The sequence below is a fragment of the Erythrolamprus reginae genome, chromosome 2, assembly GCF_031021105.1.
Source record: "Erythrolamprus reginae isolate rEryReg1 chromosome 2, rEryReg1.hap1, whole genome shotgun sequence".
Lineage (NCBI taxonomy): Eukaryota > Metazoa > Chordata > Lepidosauria > Squamata > Dipsadidae > Erythrolamprus > Erythrolamprus reginae.
In genome coordinates, this window is record NC_091951.1 from 154118745 (window position 1) to 154145233 (window position 26489).

Here is a 26489-nt window from a genome sequence, read left to right on the forward strand (position 1 = left end):
TGTTGGCATATGACTGGAAAAACCTGCAAAGGGATTTTAATAAGGTGGGATAATATTTCTGATCAGTTCTCCAAAGTACAAGCTGAACCCTCCTCTAGGAAGCTGCCTCAGCTGTTCCCTTATAAATTGTATTTGGAATAGACATCTGCTCATTCCGAGACTTAAAAAATGAAGCAGAGATTCAGTTTCATCCGCAGTGTCTTCTGTGATCAGCGGCACCACAATTCCTATATAACTGTTTATTCAGATTCTACAATATTATTAAGATGCCGTTCCAGGACAGGTAAGCAGCCCGCTCAGTTCTCAGCCGCAACTTCAGTGGAACTGACAGCAAATTCCACTGAGAGAATAATTGCTTTGGCTTTTACAAATTTAGGTTACTCATAATGATGTGCCTGAGAGAACCAATATGTGCTGGCTTGAGTAATGCCTATTAACTTCAACCCAGGCATACGATCCACAATTTTCTCCAGATAATGTAATGGTATGTAGGAATGATACTGGGAGACAGGAGGAAGAGCTGCAGACTAGACACTTTCTGATAAGTGACAGCTGAGCCCACAGAAGGAAAGGGGCATGGCAAAGGTCTCATGAGGGACTCTCCCTAGTTTCTTGGATGACCCAAAAAGAGGTTGGGGGGAAGGATTCATTTTCAGACTTGCAAGATTCTATTGATGTAACCAGTAATGGGCAGCCAAAATTTTTACTGCCACATTGTGGGTGTGGCTTATTTTGTGGCCGTGGCTTGATGGCCATGTGACTGGGTAGGAGTGGCTTGCCAGACGTGTGACCAGGTGGGAGTGGCTTGAACAGTCATCATCGTTCAAGTGAACTGTTAAGTCCGCGACTTCCAACCTCACCAGTGTCGCTCTCTGGGGTGACAATTTGCTTCGTGTTTTCCGCGCTCGCTCTCTTTCCTGGGTCACTCCCTGCCTCAGGCTGGGTAGCTAGGCAAATGGGTGCCAATCAGCTGTTGAGAAAAGATGAGGGAGGAAATGGGCCTTTTGTACCTCCTGCCGGTGCTGGTCTCCCTGTCGCTTTCCAAGGAGGAGGAGGAGGAGGAGGATGGGATGGTCAGCTGGAGCTGGGTACACAGCTTCATTTATGTTGTGAGCTGCCCCAAGTCCTCGGACAGGGGCGGCATACAAATCCAATAAATAAATAAATAAATAAATTTCCACTGGTGGAACTGTGTTCCACCCCGTTCTGTCTGCTGCCCACCCTTGAATGTAACCTTACAATAAAGATAAAGCTATCAATTCTGGGTGTGCTTCTTGCCTGGCCGACAGTTAAAGAGAGCAGAGTCAATTTGCTGGTTCTTGTGAATCTATCTCTCTTCCCACCTCCATTTGGTTGAGCTCTACACCTTTCTACAGCATTGCCCTGCCCTGTCCTTTCTTTCTGCTACTTGGGTAAAGTTCTATTCATGGTCAATAGTCAGGGGTCCCCAAACTTTTTACACAGGGGGTCAGTTCACTGTCCCCCGGACTGTTGGAGGGCCGGACTATAAAAAAAAACTATGAACAAATCCCTATGCACACTGCACATACCTTGTTTTAAAGTAAAAAACAAAATGGGAATGTACTATTTAGAGGGGGGAGAAGATCTGAAATTCATATATGTTTAGGTTTTTTTTAAATTTTCTTTTGTTAACATCTGATTGGCTATACAAGGTTTTCTTGGCTTATGAAAAATGTATAAAGAAAGAAGGAAGCACTTTGGCATAATGGCTAATAAGTTAGAAATATAATTGGTGTTGCACTTTTTGAAGGAACATTAAGGAGGGAATTTAATTAAAAGAAAATGAATGTAACTGGATGACAAAATCAGAAAAAAACCCTCTTGCAACTTTTTTGATGATTGATATTAGTTACTAACAAAATACCACATTTTACTCATGGAAAATTAGATGGTACACTGTGTTGTTTGAATGTATGTTGAGAGAAAAATTAAAAAAATTACCCCCCCCCCAAAACAGTCCTTCCTTCCTCTGTCCCTCCATTTCATCCTTCCTTCCTTCCTTCCTTCCTTCCTTCCTTCCTTCCTTCCTTTCTTCCTTTCTTCCTTGTTCTCTCCATTTCTCCTTCTTTCCCTCCTTCCTTCCTCTCCACTTCTCCTTCCCTCCCTCTCTTTCCCTTTTCTTTCTTTCTCTCTCTCTTTTCCCTGTGCTCTTGTCACTCACTGGCGGGCCGGATAAATGGCCTCATTGGGCCGCATGTGGCCCGCGGGCCGTAGTTTGGGGACCACTGGTCAATAGTCATTAGCTTTTGTTCTTAGTGGAGAAGCAGTGGCCTCCTTTGGAGAATGAGCAGTTTCCTTGCCACCTCCATTGAAACACAACTGCTCTTTGTAACAATGCACTTGTGCTCAATTTGTCTAGAGCAGAAGTCTTCAAACTTGGCAACTTTAAGACTTATGGACTTCAATTCCTGGCTGGAGCATTCTGGGAGTTGAAGTCCACAAGTCTTAAAGTTGCCAAGTTTGAAGACCTCTGGTCTAGAGACACAAACTCATATTTCCCCCCAAATGCCCTTAAAAATCACCGGCGCAATTAAAAAGGCTTAAAGTTAGAATGTAATGCCTATCAGATTCTAACAGTGATGGTGAAGTTTTAGACACGGAGTGGCCCAACTGCACACACTGCATGCCCAAATTGAAAGGTGTGTGTGCATGAGTGCATGAACATGCACACAGACATGTGTGGACGTGCAGCAGAGAACGTTCTGGTCACCGCACCTCAAGAAGGATATAATGGAATTGGAAAAGGTGCAAAAAAGGGCAAGAAGAATGATCCAGGAAATGGAGCACCTCCCTTATGAAACCAGGTTGCAACACCTTGGTCTCTTCAGCCTTGAAAGACGGTGTTTAAGGGGTGACTTGATCGAAGTGTGTAAAATCATGCATGGGATAGAAAAGGTGGATAGAGAAAAATTCTTTTCCCTATCACACAATAGTAGGACAAGTGGGCACTCCCTAAAGCTCACAGGTAAGAAAGTGAGTACAAATCAAGGGAAATATTTCTTCACCCAGAGGGTCATTGGTTTATGGAATTCACTTCCAGAAGAGTCCGTGGCAGCTGTCAGTCTTGATAGCTTCAAGGCAGGGTTAGACAGATTCATGGATGCCAAGCATATTGCAGGTTATTGAAACGGATGTCCATGTCGGAAAGGGGATCTTACCGGCAGAGTGCTCAGCCTGTTAAAACTGAAGTAAGGCTTTCCGGAGGTCGATGGATATTAAAGCACAAGCATTCATTGTAAAAATGAATCAAACTTTTATTAGAAAAAGTAGAAAAACTGAGTTTAGACAGAGAGGCTTAACTATGCGTCCTACATCTTTAATAGACAAAGAACAGAATGGCTGCTAATAGCTTCTCTTCCTGCAAGCAGGAGGAAGTGAGCAAAGCAGGGTTACATCATAGAAAGGGAGGAGCTACATTAATAAACAGAGTTAACCATTTAACTACAGGATGTTTCTTAATGTCTTTGGAGGCTGTCAATCCACAGCGTGACAGTCCAAGTGCTGCCTCTATGTTGGTTGAGGCAGGCAGGATTCCCTTGAGTGCCACTTGTTGGGGGTCAAGAGACAGGGAGGGTCTTGCCTTCTCTTTCTGCTCAAGATCCCCATGGACAATTGGTGGGCCACTGTGTGACACAGAATGCTGGACTCAATGGGCTTTGGCCTGATTCAGCTTGGCTCTTCTTATGTTCTTATCAGACGATGGTTTCGGGAAAGGTGAGATCATGTGTAACTTGGATATTTTTTAGGTTTAGTGTCTTTTTGTAGAATATAGCTACTCCCCCTCCTCTGCGGGTTTCAAGTTCAGACCAGAATACAAGGTAGTTTCTTGCTGTGGTGATGGAGTCAGGGAGGGAGGCATTTAGCCATGTTTTGGAGACAAAAATAATGTCGAAGGTGTCAGTGTTTAGTAAGAGGAGGAAGTCAGACATCTTGTTAATTACGCTTCTTGCATTGATGAGTTTTCATTTGAGATTAGTATTGCATTGGATTGAGGAAGTAAGGGCCATACTTTCCTAGTCTTGGTTGGTGGTGTGTGGGATGTTGATTTGTTGTTGGGGGATGGTGGGTTGCTCATAGGTAAGAAAGTGAGGACAAATAAAGGGTCGTTCACCCAGAGGGTCCTTGGTTTATGGAATTCACTTCCAGAAGAGGTTGTGACAGCTGTCAGCCTGGATAGCTTCAAGGCAGGATTAGACAGATTCATGGATGCCAAGTGTATTGGTGGTTATTGAAACGGATGTCCATGTGCCGCTTCTATGTTGGTTGAGGCAGGCAGGATTCCCTTGAGTACCATTTGTTGGGGGTCAAGGGAAAGGGAGGGTTTTGCCTTCTCCTTCTGCTCAAGATCCCCATGGACAATTGGTGGGCCACTGTGTGACACAGAATGCTGGACTCGATGGGCTTTGGCCTAATTCAGCATGGCTCTTCTTATGTTCTTATGTTCTAGAACCGAGACTAGCTGGCTGGTGGGAAGTGGGGCTTCACAACACCGGCAGCGCAGCAAGAGGGAAGATCTTTTTCTTTCATGAGCTTCTGTTTTGCCATTTTCAGGGAAACAGAAGCTCGTGAAAGAAACGCCAAGGAGATCTGACCTGGAGTGATGGTGCGTGTTCCAGCAGAGAAGGCTCTCTGTGCCACTTTTGGCCCATGTGCTATAGGTTTGCCATTGCAGAATTATAACACGCATTGCCACGTAGCCCTGAGTGTTTCAAGAGGTTTGGAGTTCATTCTGATAAATGAGACTTCTGAACTTCTCTGCATAATAGTGTTTTCCTTGATGGCACCACATACCAAAAGGGTTCAACCCTGCTTAGCATTTTAAGATCTGCCAATATTGATTTAGGTGCTGCTCTGCTCTAATGAAGCGTCTCATTTCCAGCCTCCTGGTTCTCTTTTACTCAGAGGTTTTAATGCAAACATTAACATAAGGAAAGCCGAATCGTGCAAATTAGCTGAAGATTAATCCCTCTGATCCCATCTCCCCTGCTTTTTTGGGACTTTGCAGTCAGAAAGTGAGATCTCCAACTTCTGTGGGTCACACATTCATCTTGGTCCACTGCCTGCAGGCACTAGCTTTGTATGCCACTCCGAGTCTTCGGAGAGGGGCAGCATACCAATCTAATAAATTATTATTATTATTGGTGACTGCATCTTAGCTTCAACGTTGGAATCCAGGATGGGAGGGTTAGGGATAGCAAAAGGCCCTCTTATTAAGAGCTAGTGGCCTTGACACACTCAGGACTTATTCTTATCCAGTTCCCTGGAAGAGAATCCATCTATGAATATCAGGACGATATAAACTTAGCTTTATTTCTGTGTGAAAACTAAAATACTATCCTGTTTGCCCTTATGGATCCTCCTCTCCCCCTACATGTACATCACCCCTATCCAGGAGATTCCACTGGCAGTGGAGAGTCATCACCTTCTTCTTCTTCTTCTTCTTCTTCTTCTTCTTCTTCTTCTTCTTCTTCTTCTTCTTCTTCTTCTTCTTCTCCTCCTCCTCCTCCTCCTCTTCCTCCTCCTTCTTCTTCATCATCATTCCTCTGTGTACACTGTGTCCCTGCACCATCTGGGTCACCCTCTGCTCAGAAATATTTCCATTTCCCTACTAGGCTTACAGTATAATTAGGTGGCTAGAATACTGGGTAAAGCTGATGAACATGACCTCATTAGACGCTTAAAGAAGCAGAGAAATGTTATTCACTCATTTCTATCTCAAAGCTCTGATTCCTTTGCATTTAGTTTTTGTGGTTACTCTGCCTTTTCCCTGAAGTTGACAGGATTTTGATTCCTGTTCCTTTCTGTCACTCCTTTCTGTGACAGCAGCACAGTTTCAATAAAGTTCAGAATAAGCCTAGATATATATGTATATATTTGAAATGTTTCCTTCATATTCAGTTAGCTACACTCTGAAATTAATGTTATGGAAGCTGGAGAAATGTCCGTGTTGCTGCATTGGCTGCATACGAAATAAGCATTGGTAAGCTCTGCAGCATTAATCATGACAACATCAGCCTAGCCCAAATTTTGTTGTTGTTCTCCCCTAATGTCCAATGACCAAAAAGAATCAAAATTGGGGGTAAAATAATATTACAGTTTTTAAAAATGCAGTGATAGATAATTACCAATACAGTGATCCCTCGATTATCGCAAGGGTTCCGTTCCAAGACCCCTCGCGATAATCGATTTTTCGCGATGTAGGGTTGTGGAAGTAAAAACACCATCTGCGCATGCGCGCCCTTTTTTCATGGCCACGCATGCGCAGATGGTGGAGTTTGCGTGGGCGGTGGGGAAGACCCAGGGAAGGTTCCTTCGGCCGCCCAGCAGCTGATCTGCTCGGCAGCGCAGCAGCAGCGAGCAGACGAAGATCGGGGTTTCCCCGCCGCCCATGCAAAGGGGAAACCCCGATCTTCGTCTGCTCGCTGCTGCTGCAGCCGCCCAGCAGATCAGCTGCTGGGCGGCCGAAGGAACCTTCCCTGGGTCTTCCTCGCTGATGCCCCCGCTCGCCCGCCCGCCCACCCGCCCGCCCGCCGCCCGCCAGCAAGAGGGGGAGAGATAGAGAAAGAGAGAGAAGGAAAGAAAGAGATGAGAGAGGGAGGAAAAGAGTGTGAGAGAGGAAGAAGCAAGATAGAGAAAGAGAGAGAGAAAGAAAGATGAGAAAGGAAGGAAGAGAATGACGTCATCGGGTGGGAAAAATCGCGATATAGCGTTTCGCGAAGAACGAGATCGCGAAAATCGAGGGATCACTGTAGTGGAATTCCTTCAGCAACAACTCACTATTTCACCTACAGTAGCCCTCTGGCTGGATAGGTAGCAAATAAATATAATAATAACAATAACAACAACAATAATAATAATGGTAATAATTTCCATGGGGCTATGATATGACATAGCCAAGACTTGAGAAAACTTGAGAAAAGTCAACAAGGGTGAAGCCAGCTTGACCGTGTGGATGGGGGGCGGGGTGTGGGAGGCACTATCTTTGGTGCCCCACCAGAGGGAGCTCTTTCCCAGAGGGGACATGCAACATGCCTCTTCTGCTGGATCTATTGGGGTGGATAAATGTAATTGGGAAGAGTCAATCTGTCATATAAATCCAATTAAATCTAAATCTAACTCAGTCCTATGGTACGGAGGGCTTTAAAAGTTAACAAGACATAAGCATTCATGAGCTCACTTCAGGGATAATGGAATGTCTAAATTAGTTCGAGATTTAATTTGGGATGAGGTGTGAGGCAGGGAAGAAGCCGCCCTGAGTTTTTGGAGAAGGGCAGCATACAAATCCAATAAATAATAATAATAAAGAGAAAGACCGGGTTATGCTGATTCAGGGTACACACGAGACAAATTCCAGTCCATGTTCCATAGCCAGTCAACGAAGCAGTGGAAGTGATGTGTCAGTGCCTGGAGGCTGTTGGGGTCTGGATGGGTGTCAACAGACTCAAACTCAACCCACACAAGACAGAGTGGCTGTGGGTTTTGCCTCCCAAGGACAATTCCATCTGTCCGTCCATCACCCAGGGGGGTGAACTATTGACCCCCTCAGAGAGGGTCCGCAACTTGGGCGTCTTCCTCGATCCACAGCTCACATTAGAGAACCATCTTTCAGCTGTGGCAAGGGGGGTGTTTGCCCAGGTTCACCTGGTGCACCAGTTGCGGCCCTATCTGGACCGGGAGTCACTGCTCACAGTCACTCATGCCCTCATCACCTCGAGGCTTGACTACTGTAACACTCTCTACATGGGGCTACCTTTGAAGATTGTTCGGAAACTTCAGATCGTGCAAAATACAGCTGCGAGAACAATCATGGGCTTCCCTAGGTATGCCCATGTAACACCAACACTCCGCAGTCTGCATTGGTTGCCAACCAGTTTCTGGTCACAATTCAAAGTGTTGGTTATGACCTGTAAAGCCCTTTATGGCATCGGAGCAGAATATCTCCGAGACCGCCTTCTGCCGCACGAATCCCAGCGACCGGTTAGGTCCCACAGAGTTGGCCTTCTCCGGGTCCCGTTGAATAAACAATGTCAAAGAGGGGAAGAGCCTTCTCTGTGGTGGCCCCGACCCTCTGGAACCAGCTCCTCCCAGAGATTAGGATTGCCCCCACCCTTCTTGCCTTTTGCAAACCTCTTAAAACCCACCTCTGCCATCAGGCATGGGGGAATTGAGACATCTCCCCCAGGTTTATGTAGTTTTATGTATGGTATGATTGTGTTGTATGTTTTTATAATAATGGGTTTTTAGATATCTTTTAAATATTAGCTTTGTTTATTACATACGAGTATGCAGAGAGGGGCGGCACACAAATCTAATAAATAAATACATACATAAATAAATAAATTGCAAATACCTTAGCAACTAACAATTGAAATGCATAGAAAATCCATTGTGTATGTTGAGATGATCAGAGCTAGTTTGAAATGTTTTGAGTATGTGAATTTGGCAATCTTTCATTCAGTTTTGCTGGCAAAGTTTCTTTTTTCCAAGATGGCTCCTTGAGAACTGTAATTGAGTATCTTGGGAGTCGAAATGCTCTAATATATTGTAACTTTGATCTTGTTTGGATTCCTGATGTCAGATGGGTCCATTAATTATCTTGCATAAAGTCTACCCTTATTTGTCCTACGCTGACTCCAGCGGGCATTGCTAGCAAACAATGGCATATGTCACAAGAAAGAAAGAGTATGAGAAAAATCCTCTAATTTTCGGTGTGCAATTGTTAGAGCCTGTGATAGTACAGTGATCCCCCGGGTATTGTGACCCCGATCATTGCGAAACGGCTATATGGCGATTTTTCAACCCGGAAGTCAAAACACCATCTGCGCATGCGTGCCCTTTTTTTCTATGGCCACGCATGCGTAGATGGCGCCGGGCAGATCAGCTGCTGGGCGGCTTCCCTGGGTCTTCCCCCTCTTGCTGGCGGGAGGGCGAGCGGCGGGCATCAGCGAGGAGTTTCCCCACCGCCCACGCAAACTCCTCGCTGCTGCCGCACCCGCCGCTTGTCTTGTCCGCCGCCTGCCTGCCCGCGCGCCCGCCCTTCGCCCGCCCACGCCGTTCGCTCGCGCCGCTTCCCAGCTGATTCCTGAAGCGAATTGACTTCAGGACTCAGCTGGGAAGCGGCGCGAGCGAGCGGCGTGGGCGGGCGAAGGGTGGGCGAGTGGCAGCGAGGAGTTTGCGTGGGCGGTGGGGAAACCCCAGCGCCGCTTCCCAGCTGAGTCCCCTTCCCAGGAACCCCAATCTTCGGCTCCTCGCTAGCGCTGCGGAAGTAAAAACACCATCTGCGCATGCGCAGATGGTGTTTTTACTTCCGCAGCGCTACTTCGCGAAAACCCAATCATTGCTAGGGGTCCTGGAACGGAACCCTCGCAATGATCGGGGGATCACTGTATTACTGGTGCATATGTGGACCAATGTTAACATCTGAGTCTGTTGCTTGGTCTGGTTCCCATGGTAGCATTGCTATTCTGTTATTTCTTGTTCTTTGTGAGAATCTGCTTCAGATGGGTGTTTGTCTATATACAAGTATGGGTTTGCCATCTGTGCCTAAGAAAGTATAGTGTCATTGTCTAGAATAGACAATAGCTTATAAATAATGTGTTCTGGTGGCTTGAGCTGTGAGTTGCAGGTGACAACCAGCGAGTACTACTTTTGGGTCTGCCTTTAACACATTCTCTCTGAGAATCAATCTGGCTATTGATTTATCTATTGATCTCACTGGCTGGGAGGTTGTCTTCTATGTTCCTGAGTCCTTCAGGATTGGTCGGCATAGAAGTCAAAAAAATAAATAGATCTACTGTAAAGCCTGGCTGCAGATGATAGGTTTGTTGGTATGTATCGGATGGAAGATGGAAACATGTAAGTATGCATAGCGGTCTGTAATTCTGCTAGATAATATGACATTCATGGCCCCATTGCGCGGTTTTTATCCTGACATTAAGAAAATGGATTTGTTCTGTAGATAGTTTGAGGCTCAGGTTGCTAAGAGGGGTGGAAAGTACTGAGCTTATAATGGAGTTTGATATTTGTTCTCCTTCTCAGGCCGGGAGAACTTTCCAAATTAAACTATTTATTGCTTTACAAACATTTTGTATGCCACCTACTCACAAAGTTCTAGGCATTCTCTAAGGAAAATATTTTTTTAAAAAAACGCAAGCACAATACATCCAGTACAATCAGATAACTCAGCACATCACTGTTGTCAATTACTGAAAGCCTCCCATTCCAACGCTATTTGGAATTGTGATCATGATTTTATCTCTTTATTATTGTTTTTACTTTTTAGAAATATAAATTGCCCAGAGTTGCTCTGGAATTGAGCAGCTTGTCTCTTTTCGGTGCAAAGTATTTCATTTCTTGCATGAGCAAAAGGTGGAGGCTTGTGTCCAGTATTACATTTATACGCAACATACGCCCTATCATAACTGAAATGATTTTTGCACCTGTGCTTCTGCAGAGGTCTGAGTGGAGAAGATCAAGATTCAGATATAATGCAAAAAATTTTTTAAAATTTTTTTTTATTTTCATTAGGTTTTTTTTTTTTAAAAAAAAGGAAGATGCAAACTAGTAGAAAATGTAAGGAAAAGGAAGAAATCAAAGAAAAAGTTAAAAGTGCAAGGAATAAAGAAAAATTAAAAAGAAAAGAAAAATAGAAAAAAGATATGAAGAAGTAGCTTCCGATCTTCTTTATTATTTTTATTTTTCTTAACTTTTTAATTGTTTGTACTATTTTTACCCTTGTTTATATTTTATTCTGTAAGCCGTCCTGAGTCTGTGAGGAGAATAATAAATAATAATAATAATAATAATAAAATAAAGAGAGTAGAAAAAGTTCAAAGTTCAAAAAAGAAAGAAAAGTTAAAAAGAAAAGTAGAAAAAAGAAGCTTCCAATCTTCTTTCAAATTACCTCTTATTCTATGTTTACAACATATCTGTTTTCTTTCTCTAATCTATTATATCTAAATCATCAGAACCATAAATTATAAATAAGTTCATTTTTTTCTGTTTCACATAAAAAAGTCTGTAAGGGGTTTGAGGCAGCAATATATGTAGGCATTACTTTGCCTATCCCTCTACTACCATTTCCTCTCTTGATTTACATTTCTTTTGACAAAATTATTATCATGATAAACTAGTCATTTGCATTTGCCTACTGTTTCTTATCTATAAAATGTATTTTTGCATTGAGACCCATAATGGTGATTTTGGAGCACCATCATTCCCAACATAACATGGCAAATATAATTTTTAAAGTCCACATTAACTTTGACTTTATCATGCCACAAATATCCAAGCTATTCCAATCTCGGGCTATGTCCTTCTAATTATGAAACCCTTATATTTTTCAAGAGAGCAACATTCTTTCATCCCAACTAAGCAGCAAGCAACAAAATACAATTTCAAATCAGATAAACTAAATCTTCCTGTTTCCTTAGCACCTTATATTTAACTCATGGTTTACTGCCCCAGCATACAAATTTGGATTTGGGCACTATTTGAATGGTGTATAAATTGTCAAAATAGGTATTGTCTGAAACAAAACTATCACTTTAGGTAAGACTTTTATTTCATTTTTCTTTATTATTTATTTTTATTTTATTTAATTGCCAAGTACACTTTGGTAGTATACAAAGATATGTATTCTGTTTATATACATGATATTGATGCTAGTAAGAGGGAAACATTAGGACAGGGACGGTAGGCATGCTGGTGCACTTATGCACGTCCCTTACTAACCTTTTAGGAATCGGGTGAGATCAACAGCGGATAGTCTAGAGGTAAAGTTTTGAGAGTTTGGTGATGAAACTACAGAGTCCGGTAATGAGTTCCATGCAGTGGGCTACCAAAATTTTTACTACCACTCTGTGGGCGTGGCTTATGCATTTTGTTTCAACATCTTTCAGTGCAAATTGGGTGCTCTGGGGTGGAGTTCTAAATTTTGCTACCGGAACTGCGTTCCTGACCCTTTCCGTAGGAGCCCATCACTGGTTCCATGCATTAACTACTCTATAGAGGGAAAAGGGTTCTTGCTATATTTGTTTACTTAATTTATTGGCGGTCAAACTCCGGTGTATTCATTACTACTGAAAAGTGCAGATATATGGAAGTAAGATGAATAAAACGGTGATAAATTACCTTCCCTGGAGTGGCAAGAACAGGAACAGAAAAAGGATCTGAGAATGATTTCATCTGACAGTGGATGTTCTAGATGTCCCATTGATAAGGTTCCAGTCTAGGCAAACTTCCAGAAAACACAGTCACAAAAAGGAAGAAACCCTTTGGGAACTGCAGTTAGCTCCCTTCTTTTGACCCTGTAGTACAGCAGAAACAAGCACATTTTTTTAGCCAGGCTTTTAAATGTTAACTACTTTATTGTGTGCATTGTAAGAGCTTTGTTTTGAACTCTCTGTACTTCTTATTATATTATACTGTGAGCAGCCTTGAGCACTGAAGGTGTAATTCACGTTGAGTAAGTGGTGCAATGATGAACAATAATTTTTGAAGTGCAGGAAGGTTTGTTGAGAAGGAGTGGCTCTAGTTAAATGGGATCATTGTGTTTCTGTGCAGTATAGCCTGAAGATTCCAATATAATTATGATTGGATTAAAAAAAGTAGAAAGTTCACAGCAAGAGTAGTGCAGAAATAGTAGTTACCATTTAATTTCCTGATACAGTTCTTACAAACTTTTGATTGCATAACACAAGCAGACAGATCAAACCTCTGACACATTTTTCTGTTTATAGGGTATATCTGAAGCTTTATTGGTAGTCTTCAACTTACAACCACAACTGAGCCTCAAATTTCTGTTAAGTGAGACATTCGTTAAGTGAATTTTGCCCCAGTTTGCCCCAGTTGTTAAATGAAAGTTAGTTACCTGGCTTCCTCATTGACTTTGCTTGACAGAAGGTTGCAACAGGGGATCACATGACCTTGGGACATAGCAACGGACATAAATATAAACCAGTTGCCAAGCCTCTGAATTTTGATCACATGATCAAAAAGGGATGCTGCAAAGGTCATAACTTTGAAAAACAGTCATAAGTCACATTTTTCAGTGCCACTGTAATTTTGAATGGTTACTAAATGAACTGTTGTAAATCAAGGATTACCTGTATTTGCAGCAGATTAGACTAACACCTTCAGATTCATGCTTCCAAAGACACAATTTTAAAAATTGTAGACCAGGGGTTTTAATTTTAAATCTCATGGATCCTAATTCATAATATTAAGTCTCGCAGACCACTAATATGATTTTTTTAAAAAAAGAGATAAATATATTTGTAAAATAATGATCAGAGACCTTCCATTTTATTCATATGAAATGCACCTATTTAATATAACAAAATTATAAATGCTTATTTAATTATAACAAAATCATAAATGCTTATTTAATCATAACAAAATCTTTAAAGGTTGTTTCATTTTAATAAAATAATTAAAGTTAGTGCAATTATTACAAAATAATTGAATCTTATTTGACGGTGCCTTGCTGATGTTGTTGGGAAAGTCACTCCCATATTCCAGAGTTGTAGCTGTAGTCCCTTTCCTTTCCTTTCCTTTCCTCTCCTCTCCTCCCCAATGAAATGCTGGTATCATCATCTGTAGTGAATCTCTTTCTATGATTACAGAAAAGTATTTTCCAGAATTGTAAAAGGAACTGCTTGACATTGTTGCTACAGCATGAACTCAGGGAGCTAACTAATTTCTTCTACCTAAGGTCCGTAGATATTTAGGATACCATCGGGGTACTGTAAGTAGACTTGAAAGAAGCAGGATTGAAAGAGTATTGATGCTTTTGAATTTTGGTGTTGCAGAAGACATTTGAGAATATTGTGAACAGCCAAGAAATAGAACAGAACAGAACAGAACTTTATTGGCCAAGTGTGATTGGACACATAAAAAAAATGTCTTTGGTGCATACGCTCTCAGTGTACATAAAAGAAAAGAAAAGAATCATAAGGTACGACACTTAATGATTGTCATAGGGTACAAATAAGCAATGAGGAAACAATCAATATTAATAAAAATCTTAAGGATACAAGCAACAAGCTCCAGTCATATAGTCATAAGTGGGAGGAGATAGGTGATTAAAACGATGAGAAGATTAATAGGAGTGCAAACTTAGGAAATAGTTTGACAATGGTGAGGGAATTATTTATTTACCAGAGTGATGGCATTGAAGTTGTTCTGGTGTGCAGTGTTCTATAGCGTCGTTTTGAGGGTAGGAGTGGAAGCAGTTTGTGTCTAGGATGTGAGGTGTCTCTAAATATTTTCACAGATCATTGAACAAGTAAACACAGTGTTTTACTAGAGGCACAAGTGGCAGGGCTCAAACTATGCTCCTTGGACATATTATCCATAGACCCAGTTGTAATGTTGGGAAAGGTAGAAGGAAATAGAAGGAAAGAATGACAAGAGTTACCTTGAGGTAAGATGAGTGACCTATAAATTTTATAAACAAACAAACAAACAAACAAAACAAACAAACAATAAATACTGTAAATAAAATTTTAAAAAATGAGCAGTAGGGTAGACTTAATTACAGAAGTGATGAGTAGATTGTTGGGAGAGATGGATGAATAAGCTGGGGATAGAATTGGAGAAAATTTATGAGTAAGTGTTCTACATAACCGTAAAAACAACTTAATGGCATATAATCAATCAATTAATCAATCGGATTTGGGATAGATGGTTTATTTATTTATTTTATTTATTATTGAACCCAGAAAAGATGATTTATTGAAAAGACAGTTAAAAGATAAAGTCAGAACTGTAATAGAATATTTGCAACACCATCATGAAAAACAATGTTATTTTTAAATTTTATTTTATTTTAGATGCTAAGAAAGTTTTTTGCAATTTGAACTGCTACTTCTTGTCTAAAGTTGTTGAAGGTATGGACTTTGATGAGAATTTTTTTAATGGAATCAAATTGATATATACAGTGATCCCCCGGGTATTGCGATCCCGATCATTGCGAAACGGTTATATGGCGATTTTTCAACCCGGAAGTAAAAACACCATCTGCGCATGCGTGCCCTTTTTTCTATGGGCACGCATGCGTAGATGGCGCCGGGCAGATCAGCTGCTGGGCGGCTTCCCTGGGTCTTCCCCCTCTTGCTGGCGGGAGGGCGAGCGGCGGGCATCAGAGAGGAGTTTCCCCACCGCCCACGCAAACTCCTCGCTGCCGCTCGCCCGCCCTTCGCCCGCCCACGCCGTTCATTCTCGCCGCTTCCCAGCGGAGTCCTGAAGCGAATTGGCTTCAGGACTCAGCTGGGAAGCGGCGCGAGCGAGCGGCGTGGGCGGGCGAAGGGCGGGCGAGCGGCAGCGAGGAGTTTGCGTGGGCGGTGGGGAAACCCCAGCGCCGCTTCCCAGCTGAGTCCCCTTCCCAGGAACCCCACTCTTCGGCTCCTCGCTAGCGCTGCGGAAGTAAAAACACCATCTGCGCATGCGCAGATGGTGTTTTTACTTCCGCAGCGCTACTTCGCGAAAAACCGATCATTGCGGGGGGTCCTGGAACGGAACCCTCACAATGATCGGGGGATCACTGTACATCCAAAAAGACTCAAATTATAGTCAATTTGATGAAAACATGTGGTATTCAGAAGTGGACAAGACAAGATTGACCCTTCTATCTCCATTGTTGTTTAACTCAAACTCAACCCAGACAAGACGGAGTGGCTGTGGATCTTGCCTCCCAAGAAGGACAATTCCATCTGTCCATCCATTATCTTGGGGAGAGAACTATTGACCCCCTCAGAGAGGGTCCGCAACTTGGGCGTCCTCCTCGATCCACAGCTGACATTGGAACATCATCTTTCGGCTGTGGTGAGGAGGGCGTTTGCCCAGGTTCGCCTGGTGCACCAGTTGCGGCCCTATTTGGACAGGGAATCATTGCTCACAGTCACTCATGCCCTCATCACCTCGAGGTTCGATTACTGCAATGCTCTCTACATGGGGCTACCTTAGAAAAGTTTTCAGAAACTTCAGATCGTGCAGAATGCGGCCGCGAGAGCCATTGTGGGGCTTCCTAGATTCGCCCATGTTTCTGCAACACTCCGCGGCCTGCACTGCCTGCACTGGCTGCTGATCTGTTTCCGGTCACAATCCAAAGTGTTGGTCATGACCTTTAAAGCCCTACATGGCATTGGGCCAGAATACATCCGGAACCGCCTTCTACCGCACGAATCCCAGCGGCCGATAAGGTCCCACAGAGTTGGCCTTCTCTGGGTCCCGTCGACCAAACAATGTCATTTGGTGGGCCCCAGGGGAAGAGCCTCTGTGGCAGCCCCGGCCCTCTGGAATCAACTCCCCCCAGAGATTAGAACGGCCCCCACCCTCCTTGTCTTTTGCAAATTACTCAAGACCCACCTTTGTCACCAGGCATGGGGGAGTTAGGATATTCCTTCCCCTAGGCCATTACAAGTTATGTATGGTATGTTTGTGTGTATGTTTGGTTTTTATAATAAGGGTTTTTAGTTGTTTTATTAAATTGGATTGTTACATGTTGTTTTTTTATCATTGTTGTTAGCTGCCCAGAGTCTGCGGAGGGGGGCGGCATACAAATCCAAGAAATAAAAATAAAAATAAATGTTGGTTCTTAAAGTTTTGAACAGAGATACTTGACAAATATAATGGGTCCAAATGTATACCCCTTGCTTCCAACTATTAATTTTTAAATTAAGCCTTGTCCACTATTAATAATAATTATCACAATGTAATATACCATAATAATACTAATACTAAATATTACTAAAATATTAAATAATACTAAAATGTTAGGAAAAAAAGAACATCTATTTCCTCTGTATCTTCAATCATCCATTTTCTTTTGATTTCCAATCCCCTTTTCTTAATTTCTAATAAACAATATGACTATATGAGCCTCTCCGAGTCTCCGAAGAGGGGCGGCATACAAATCTAATAAAATAATAATAATAATAATAATAATAATAATAATAATAATAATAATATTGAATTTAAAAAGATTTTCTCTTTCTGATTACACTTTATATTAGATTGATGTAAGACTGGTTGTACCAAATTAACTTCTAGCTCAACTGTTGGAAGAAAGTTTAAACTGTAAAGTTATTATTTTTTATACATAAGATATGTTTGATATAGGATGTGTATATTCCATAAATTCGATACAATTCACTGAAGGAATTTTGATGATTATTGATGTTACCGGGGTAAAAATAAGATGTTAGAATGAATAATCATTATTAATATGAGCTTTAACATAAGTTGAGTTGATTTTTTTTACTGGGCATTTAGAAATGGTTGAAATAAGAAAAAATAAAAGCTGAATAAAGATATCAAAGAAGGAGATGAAGCAATATGGCCTAAAATTAAGAAATGTGACATAATAACTAGTTTATAAAGTTAAGCCATAACAATTAATTTGGAAGGAAAATTGAATTATTTGATGGTAGACCCAGGAGACAAAACTAGGCTAAAAGGCAGCATTAGATTGGTGTAACATGTACCCAGACTATAGAATTATAAATATAGAAATGATGCAAAACAATAATTTTAGGAGTGGCACTGTTAGATTAAAAGTTGGAATATAACAGTCTGTCAAATATGAGGTGAGTGAGGATGAGAAGCACTCAAGGAAAGAGGGAGGAACAGGAAGTAGAAAGTGAAGGGAGAGGAAAAGGAGTGGAAGGAAGTAGAAGGAGGAGAGAAAGTATAGATGGAAATAGAGGGTAGATGAAGGAAGAGAGCTAGCAAAGAGATTAATCCATGGAGGGAAGTAGGAGGGGGAAAGAAGGAGTAAGAAAGTAGGAAGTGGAGGTGAAGGTAGAGGGTGGGGAGTATAAGAGACACACCGATGATTAGGAGCTAAAATTGGTGCAAAATAAGATATTGGTTTATGACTGACTGAATCAAAATGTATGTATATGTAGGCTATTTACATATTTTTAGGTATGTGTGTATTGATATATAAAAGGGGAAAAAATTAAAGAAGAAACCTTTAAATTGAGAGCTTTTGCTGACAATTTGGTTATGATCTTTCAAGAGGCTCTGAAAGGGATTTTTTAATTAAAAATAAAAGTCTTTTGTGCACTTGCAGACTTTAAGATTAATAAATAAAGAAACAAAGATATTGATAAAATATGACTGTAACATCAAGACGTTTTGATGTAGAAATCAGGTTTTAAAATTGAGAAAATGTTAATATTGTGATGTTAGTTTTATATGAGGTGAATGTTGTCTTAAAGATCAAGTTATGAAATAAAGTTAAAAAAGACATGCAAAGACGGAAAAAAATTACAACTGTTATTGTTGGGAAGAATTTTTGTGATTAAAATGAATATTAGAATATTATTCCTATTTCAGACCATATTGACAATTTATATACCATTTAGGCAACTATAAAAAGATATTTCTAAATTTGTTTGGCATCAAATAAAAACTCTTTCAGGATGCTAAAGAGAGAGTGAGGTCAGGATTAACAAATTTAAATTTATAATTTGCAGTTTCTTGGTTGGTTTGGATGAAAGAGTGGGTGACTTTAAGAAATAGGACGTTATTGGATTTGAAAAGATATAATTTAAAATTTGGATAGCCAAATATCTGTCATAGTAGAACCATCCTTGACTTCAAACTTAAGGTGAAAATATATTTCAAAAATCATTTTATTAGATTTGACATATTGAGAATTTGTAGTGGGTATAAGACAAAACTGATTCCTAAATTGCTTTATGGTTCCTACCCTAAGAAACCTTTTTTTCCATAAGGGAAATAATAGTTAAACAAAATCGTTAACATATGCTGATGTGCTGAATTTCTCCTAAGAGTTTAGCTTAAAAACAACAGAAAATTTGGAGCCAGGAGTTTTTACATGCCATTGATTTCCTTAAGCTCAGCTAATGGAAAGAGTTAAGTAGGATAAAAAGAATTATCAATCTGAAAAGGGTAAGACTGAATTTGATGCAGAGCTTTGTATAAATGATCATATTGCTAAGATGCATGAATTTTTATAAAAAATGGAACAAAGGATTAACAAATTAAAGATTATATGTTAAAATAGGCAAAAAAGAGAGATATAATATACAGTACAATTGGACTAATGGAAGGATGTGTGGAAGAAAGTGCTGAAATTTATAAAATTTAAAATTATAATCTTAAAAATATTTTTTATAAATGCTGATACTGTTGGTACATGACACCAGCTACATTGTTAAAAATGTAAGGAAATTTCAAATATTTATTGGAAATGTAATCATGTTAAGGTATCCATCTTTGGTGGTCATATAATAAAGCTAGAAAATACTGGGATAAGTATATATCCTAACAAGCAGGAAGCAGAAGTTGAAGCTAGGCAAAATCACACCAGATACCTAAACAATTAGCACAGGGGCCCCACAAGGCTGTGTGCTCTTTTCAGTTCTCTCTCTATACCAATGACTGCATTTCTAATGATCCATCTGTTAAGCTATTGAAGTTCGCAGATGATACAAAAGTGATCGGAATCATTCAAGACAATGATGAATCCTTATACAGATGGGAGATTGAACAACTAACCTTGTGGTGAGACTGGAACAATGTGGAACTGAATAGACTCAAAACCATAGAAATGGTGATAGACTTTATGAGAAACATTGCCACCTCTTATAATACTGGACAACACAGTATAAACCGACACATTATAAACAGTAGAGACCATCAAATTTCTAGGTTTGACCATATTACAAGATCTAAAGATCTCCCACTTAGGACTGCATGACTGTAACTTGTTGCTTGTATGCTAAGGTTTTTATTAATACTGATTGTTTCTCTATTGCTTATTTGACCCCTATGACAATCATTAAGTGTTGTACCAGATGATTCTTGACAAATGTATCTTTTTCTTTTATGTATGCTGAGAGCATATGCACCAAGACAAATTTCTTGTGTGTCCAATCACACTTGGCCAATAAAATTCTATTCTATTCTATTCTAAAAAGGTTCACCTAACATCAAAAACATCATCAAAAAAGCACAACAAAGAATGTTCTTTCTGTGCCAACTCAGAAAGCTCAAACTGCCCAAGGAGCTGCTGATACAGTTCTACAGAGGAATTATTGAGTCTGTCATCTGCACCTCTATAACTGTCTGGTTTGGTTCTGCAACCCACAGACTTCAGAGGATAATTAGATCTGCAGAAAAAAAAATGTTACCAACCTGCCTTCCATTGCGGACCTGTATAGTGCACGAGTCAAAAAGAGAGCTGTGAAAATATTTACAGACACCTCACATCCTGGACACAAACTGCTTCAACTCCTACCCTCAAAACAACACTATAGAGCGCTGCACACCAGAAGAACCAGACACAAGAACAGTTTTTTTCCAAACACCATCACTCTGCTAAGCAAATAATATTTACAAAGTCTGCACTACTATTAATCTTCTCATTGTTCCCATCGCCCATCTCCTCCCACTAATGAAGATATGACTGTAACTTTGTTGCTTGTATCCTTACAATTTGTATCGACTGGTTCCTAATATGATTTGATTGCTTATTTGTACCTGAACTATCATTAAGTGTTCTGTTCTATTCTATTCTATTCTATTTTATTAATACAGAAGAATTTAAAACTAAATGTACAATTGAAACAAGAGACTCTTATTTTGTCTTTAATGGATAAACAAATGGAAGCAAGCTTATGGAGCTCGGTTTATATATATGATTTAAATCAAGGACAGAAGCACCAGCCTGAAGATGACGAGTGAGACCTCGTCGAAACGTCGCCAGAAATTTCCAAATCCTACACGGGAAGAAACCTGAATATGCCAAGACCGTCATACCTGTACCCGTGAAAATCTACGAATATAGCTGTGATGTTCCTTCAATACACCAGGGTGATTCGACACAAAAATATGTAACCCTTCCCTGGTGCAGAGCTGAAGGGATTGGATACTGTAGCCTAGAGGATAATTCTCTGCCTTACAAGGCAAAGGTTGCAGGTTCAAGTCCCAGTGGGTATGGCTAGCTGATGAGGCCAAAATAAGGCCGAAATAGATCTATCCTAGTCTCCCTTAATTTTCAAATTCAGCAAAAAAAACCATGTGACATATATATAAGTTGGTGGAATTGGCTGAGAAACTCCTGCTCCAGCAAAATGCTAAAGCTGTGAAGAGAAAACGTCCTGCTGATAGAAATTTGTCCCACTGGAACTGTCTTTTTTTTTTTTGTTTGTTATCAGATAGTAGGTTTCTGGGCTTCCTCTCGTCTTTCCACGATAGAGAAGAAACTTTCTAGAGAAGCAGCTTCCCTGCTCTCCTTACGGTAGCCACCTTGTCATGGCTGCTTGGTCTCAAGGCAAGGATTATCAGACTCTAGTGTTGGGTCCTTCGGTCATTAGGTGGGTGGGAAGGATGCTTGTCAGCTCTTTGAGGTAGGCCAGATCAGGAAATAGACACCACAAGAATTTTTGGGATTCTGTTATTCTAGAATATATACAGAGACTGTTGAAAGCCTGACAGATTTTCTCTCTTTCTTCTCACACCAAAGAGAGCCAAGACAGAGTGATCTATATTTTTTTCCTCACTCTATTCTGTCATTCTGGGCCAACCTGATGTTTCTGTAGTGTCTGCCAGGCTATCCGGGCATTTCTTCATAGTGCTCCCTACCTCAAAATTATTCTTATTCTTACTCTTACTCTTACTCTTACTCTTACTCTTACTCTTACTCTTACTCTTACTCTTACTCTTACTCTTACTCTTACTCTTACTCTTACTCTTACTCTTACTCTTACTCTTACTCTTACTCTTACTCTTACTCTTACTCTTACTCTTACTCTTACTCTTACTCTTACTCTTATTCTATTAGATTTGTATGCCGCCCCTCTCCGTAGACAGTTATTGGGTGTAACCCACTGCCAAAAAAATTACCCTTATAGTTATATAGTGAAAGTTGGAGCAAAGCCAGTGGTTGCTTGAAAGGGGTTCTAGACTCTTACATTATTTGCATCCCGTTCATAAGGAAATGACAGAGCAATGTAATTTCATGTATTATCTAATAGTTTTTCCACCAGTCTATTAATGATGACATAAACAACAATAAGCAGCTGGCAGTTCAAACCGCTCCTTTATTGGTCCAAATTTCCCCAAATGCTCCCACATTTTTGGCAAGTCCCAGAGCAAAGTGATGACACATGCCTCCAGCAACCTCTGGCTGCAACTAGTGCAGCCCTATGCTGTAAACACAACAGCTGCAAAGCAAGAAATCCAGCATGGTAAGTCAATGAGTCCAGGAAGCGAAAGACCAAGGTAATTAATCCAGGAACCAGGAAGAAAGCAGGAAATCCAGAAAACTACAAACTTTGGCAATGGCACTCAGCATTCCAGGAATTCAACATTTGTTCCCTACAAATGCCCCTCCCCACCGCATCTCCTTAAGTCTCAGTCCCCAGGTGTGGCTTGTGAAGAGGGGTGGTGTGCTCTCCTCCTGTTCCTGCTGTTGTGGTATGTCCATGTCCCACTCAGCTGGTCACGGATCCTGAGGATTGAGAGGCAGTTGTGACATGGTACCATCGGCCCATGCACCTGGCACCAGTGTCCAATAGCAAGGAGCCCAAAGAGGATTTGGTATCAGAGGCTGAAAGCCAACTTAGGCCTTCTGCATCTCTTGAGGTGCATATGAGTGAGTCAGGAGAAGAGGAAGAGCCTCTTGATGCTAGGGCATACAGGGCTGTTAGAAGGCAAGAGTGGCTCTACAAGAGGAGGTATCTTCATGAATAGAGCAGCAGGCTAACTGGCCGTGCCCTTAAACCATTTGTGGCTTAGTCACTCAGTGAAGATGACAACGTTGTTTCATTCAAGATTTTTGTTCGTCTCTCTCTCTCTCTGACATTCTTTTTCAGCTTGTGATTTCAAAACGGCATTCCTGCTTTTGCTAATGACCTCTGAGCTTTCTGCCAATCTTTCATAAGTCTCAGTGAAGAATATCTGCTTGGGCTCTGGCCAGTTGTTAAGTCATTAATTAGCAACTGGCTCCTTGAAAAGACTTATTTATGATTTCCTGAAATTTAATACAACTTAATACAACATACATTTTTAAAAATCCCTCCCTCATTTATTCCACACAATATTTTGCCTGCATATAGCTTCTTCTGAAGTTGCAATCTGTTTTTCCTGATGTAAATATTGCCCCTTTCAAAAATGCCTACATTCTAAATGTATTCTAATAGAGTGTATTTCAAAAGATGTAATATGTGTATTTTTCCAAAAACCATGGAGCAGTGAAGCAGTGATTTTTTTAAACCACTATTAATATCGATCATATTTCATATAACATGCATACATTTTCTACCTTTTGATGTTATTTTATCATAAATATTTATGCAAGAGCAAAACAGATCCCATATGTGACCTACGGAAACCACAGCACTGAGAACAGCAAGAATGTGAGCGGTTCTAAATCACTGTAACGTTTCAAGAGTCCCCAACCTCTGGTCCTAGAGGGCCCATTTGAACTTAAGTACACAAATGTTCTTCACATTCTCCAGAGAAGGATTGCCATTGGAAGGGTGGGTGGGCCTGTCCATTCATAAAACGACCTCCTTGCAAGATATAACACGTTGCCTCTCCTTCCTTTGTCTTCTGTCCCCCAGGCTACTTCTCAGTCCCCCTGCTTCATGAAATGAAGCTGATGCTTTTTAGAAACATAGAAACATAGAAGACTGATGGCAGAAAAAGACCTCATGGTCCATCTAGTCTGCCCTTATACTATTTCCTGTATTTTATCTTACAATGGATATATGTTTATCCCAGGCATGTTTAAATTCAGTTACTGTGGATTTACCAACCACGTCTGCTGGAAGTTTGTTCCAAGGATCTACTACTCTTTCAGTAAAATAATATTTTCTCACGTTGCTTTTGATCTTTCCCCCAACTAACTTCAGATTGTGTCCCCTTGTTCTTGTGTTCACTTTCCTATTAAAAACACTTCCCTCCTGAACCTTATTTAACCCTTTAACATATTTAAATGTTTCGATCATGTCCTCCCTTTTCCTTCTGTCCTCCAGACTATACAGATTGAGTTCATTAAGTCTTTCCTGATACGTTTTATGCTTAAGACCTTCCACCATTCTTGTAACCCGTCTTTGGACCCGTTCAATTTTGTCAATATCTTTTTGTAGGTGAGGTCTCCAGAACTGAACACAGTATTCCAAATGTGGTCTCACCAGCACTCTATATAGCAGGATCGCAATCTCCCTCTTCCTGCTTGTTATACCTCTAGCTATGCAGCCAAGCATCCTACTTGCTTTTCCTACCGCCCGACCACACTTCTCACCCATTTTGAGACTGTCAGAAATCACTACCCCAGTTTCCCCATTTATATTAAATATATTATATCAGTTTCCCCGTTTATATTAAAAAGCAGCCATTTTTTTTTAAAAAAATACAAACTTGCATTATTGTATTCAGATCCTGCCTTCATTTTGTACATACAGTCCAAGGTGGCATACATTATTTCCCTCCCTCCCATTTTCTGCGCACCATGGCCTTTGGAGGTGGGTCAGGCTGATTGAAAGTGACTAGCCCAAAGTCACCTAGCCAGCTTTTATGACAATCTGGAGGCTAGAACTCACAATCTCAGTTTCCAAGCCCACACCTTAACTACCACACCAAACTGGGTCTCAGTTGAGACTAGAAATGTGGCAGGTTCCAAGCGAGATGCTCATGTTAGTACTTGCAACCACCAATGAAACGTTTCCTTCAATAAGCAGATGAGACAGTTTTCTGCAACTTCACTTGATTGAATAGATATTACAGTGATCCCTCGATTTTCGCGATCTCGTTCTTCGCGAAATGCTATATCGCGATTTTTCCCACCCGACGACGTCACTCTCTTCCTTCCTTTCTCATCTTTCTTTCTCTCTTTCTCTATCTTGCTTCTTCCTCTCTCACACTCTTTTCCTCCCTCTCTCATCTCTTTCTTTCCTTCTCTCTCTTTCTCTATCTCTCCCCCTCTTGCTGGCGGGCGGGCGGGCGGGCAAGCGGGGGCATCAGCGAGGAAGACCCAGGGAAGGTTCCTTCGGCCGCCCAGCAGCTGATCTGCTCGGCAGCACGGCAGCAGCGAGGAGCCAAATCGGGGTTTCCCCTTTGCATGGGCGGCGGGGAAACCCCGATCTTCGTCTGCTCGCTGCTGCTGCGCTGCCGAGCAGATCAGCTGCTGGGCGGCCGAAGGAACCTTCCCTGGGTCTTCCCCGCCGCCCACGCAAACTCCACCATCTGCGCATGCGTGGCCATGAAAAAAAGGGCGCGCATGCGCAGATGGTGTTTTTACTTCTGCAACCCTACATCGCGAAAAATCGATTATCGCGAGGGGTCTTGGAACGGAACCCTCGCGATAATCGAGGGATCACTGTATATCCTTTCATCCTTTACTGTTCCTTCTCTTGCCTGTCTATTCAGAAAGAACAAACCACCAGCTTATTATTTTGGCCTCTATTCTGATCTCCCCAGGTTGGATAGATTTTTTTTAAAGCAATTATCTTGTCCTGAGCTTTAACTCTCTCTTCCCCCCCCCCTTGCTATTTCTTTTCAGAGAACCTCTCCTTTTCTGCTCATCATATATGAGTGTTTTTAAATCAAGGGTTTTTAACTGTTTTCCTGTTTTAATCATTGGATTTGTATTTTGTATTCTTGTTGTGAGCTGCTCCGAGTCTTTGGAGAGGGGTGGCACACAAATCTAATAAATAAATAAATAAAATCACTTGCATTGTTTTCTTTTTTCAACCAGTCCTTTTTAAGCCAGAGAATGACACTTTAGATTAAAAGCCTCAAAATAGGGGAAAATAGGCATTGCTGAATTAAAATTAGCAACAAGACTTTGGTTATCTCAATGTTTGTTATTCTTTTTCTCTCACCAATTATGATGTATCCATACATCATTAAGATGTATTAATTAATACATCTTATATTTATATTTTTTTCCATAGCTTTCCTTCAAGATCCCAGTGTTATAGATGAAATACTGCAAGTCCAACCTCAGTAGAGGGCAGCACCTGGCTGGTCCTGACTGATTTTATAAGACATACAGGATTATCCCTGGTTAATATTTGGATGGAGGACCAACTACAACTTGGAGCTGTAGGCTAGAGCAGTGATTTTCAACCTTTTTTTGAGCCGCGGCACATATTTTACATTTGCAAAATCCTGGGGCACACCACCAACCAAAATGACACTCTAAGATACTCTCCTCTCTTTTTCCATCCCTGTCTCCTCCCCTCTTGTGTGTATGTGTGTGTGTGCACGTGTATACACACTCTTGAACCATTTCCAAAACAGGTGAGAGCTGGGTTTTTTCTCTCTTATTCTTTTCAAAAACAGGTGAGGGCTGGGATTTTTCTCTCTCTTTGGGTGCTTTTTATCATATGCTTTAAATCAAGAGCCACTTCTCTCTCTCTCTTTTGTTTCTCTCTCGTTCCTTTCATTCTGCCTCAATCATTTTCTCATTTCTCTGTTTTTCTCCC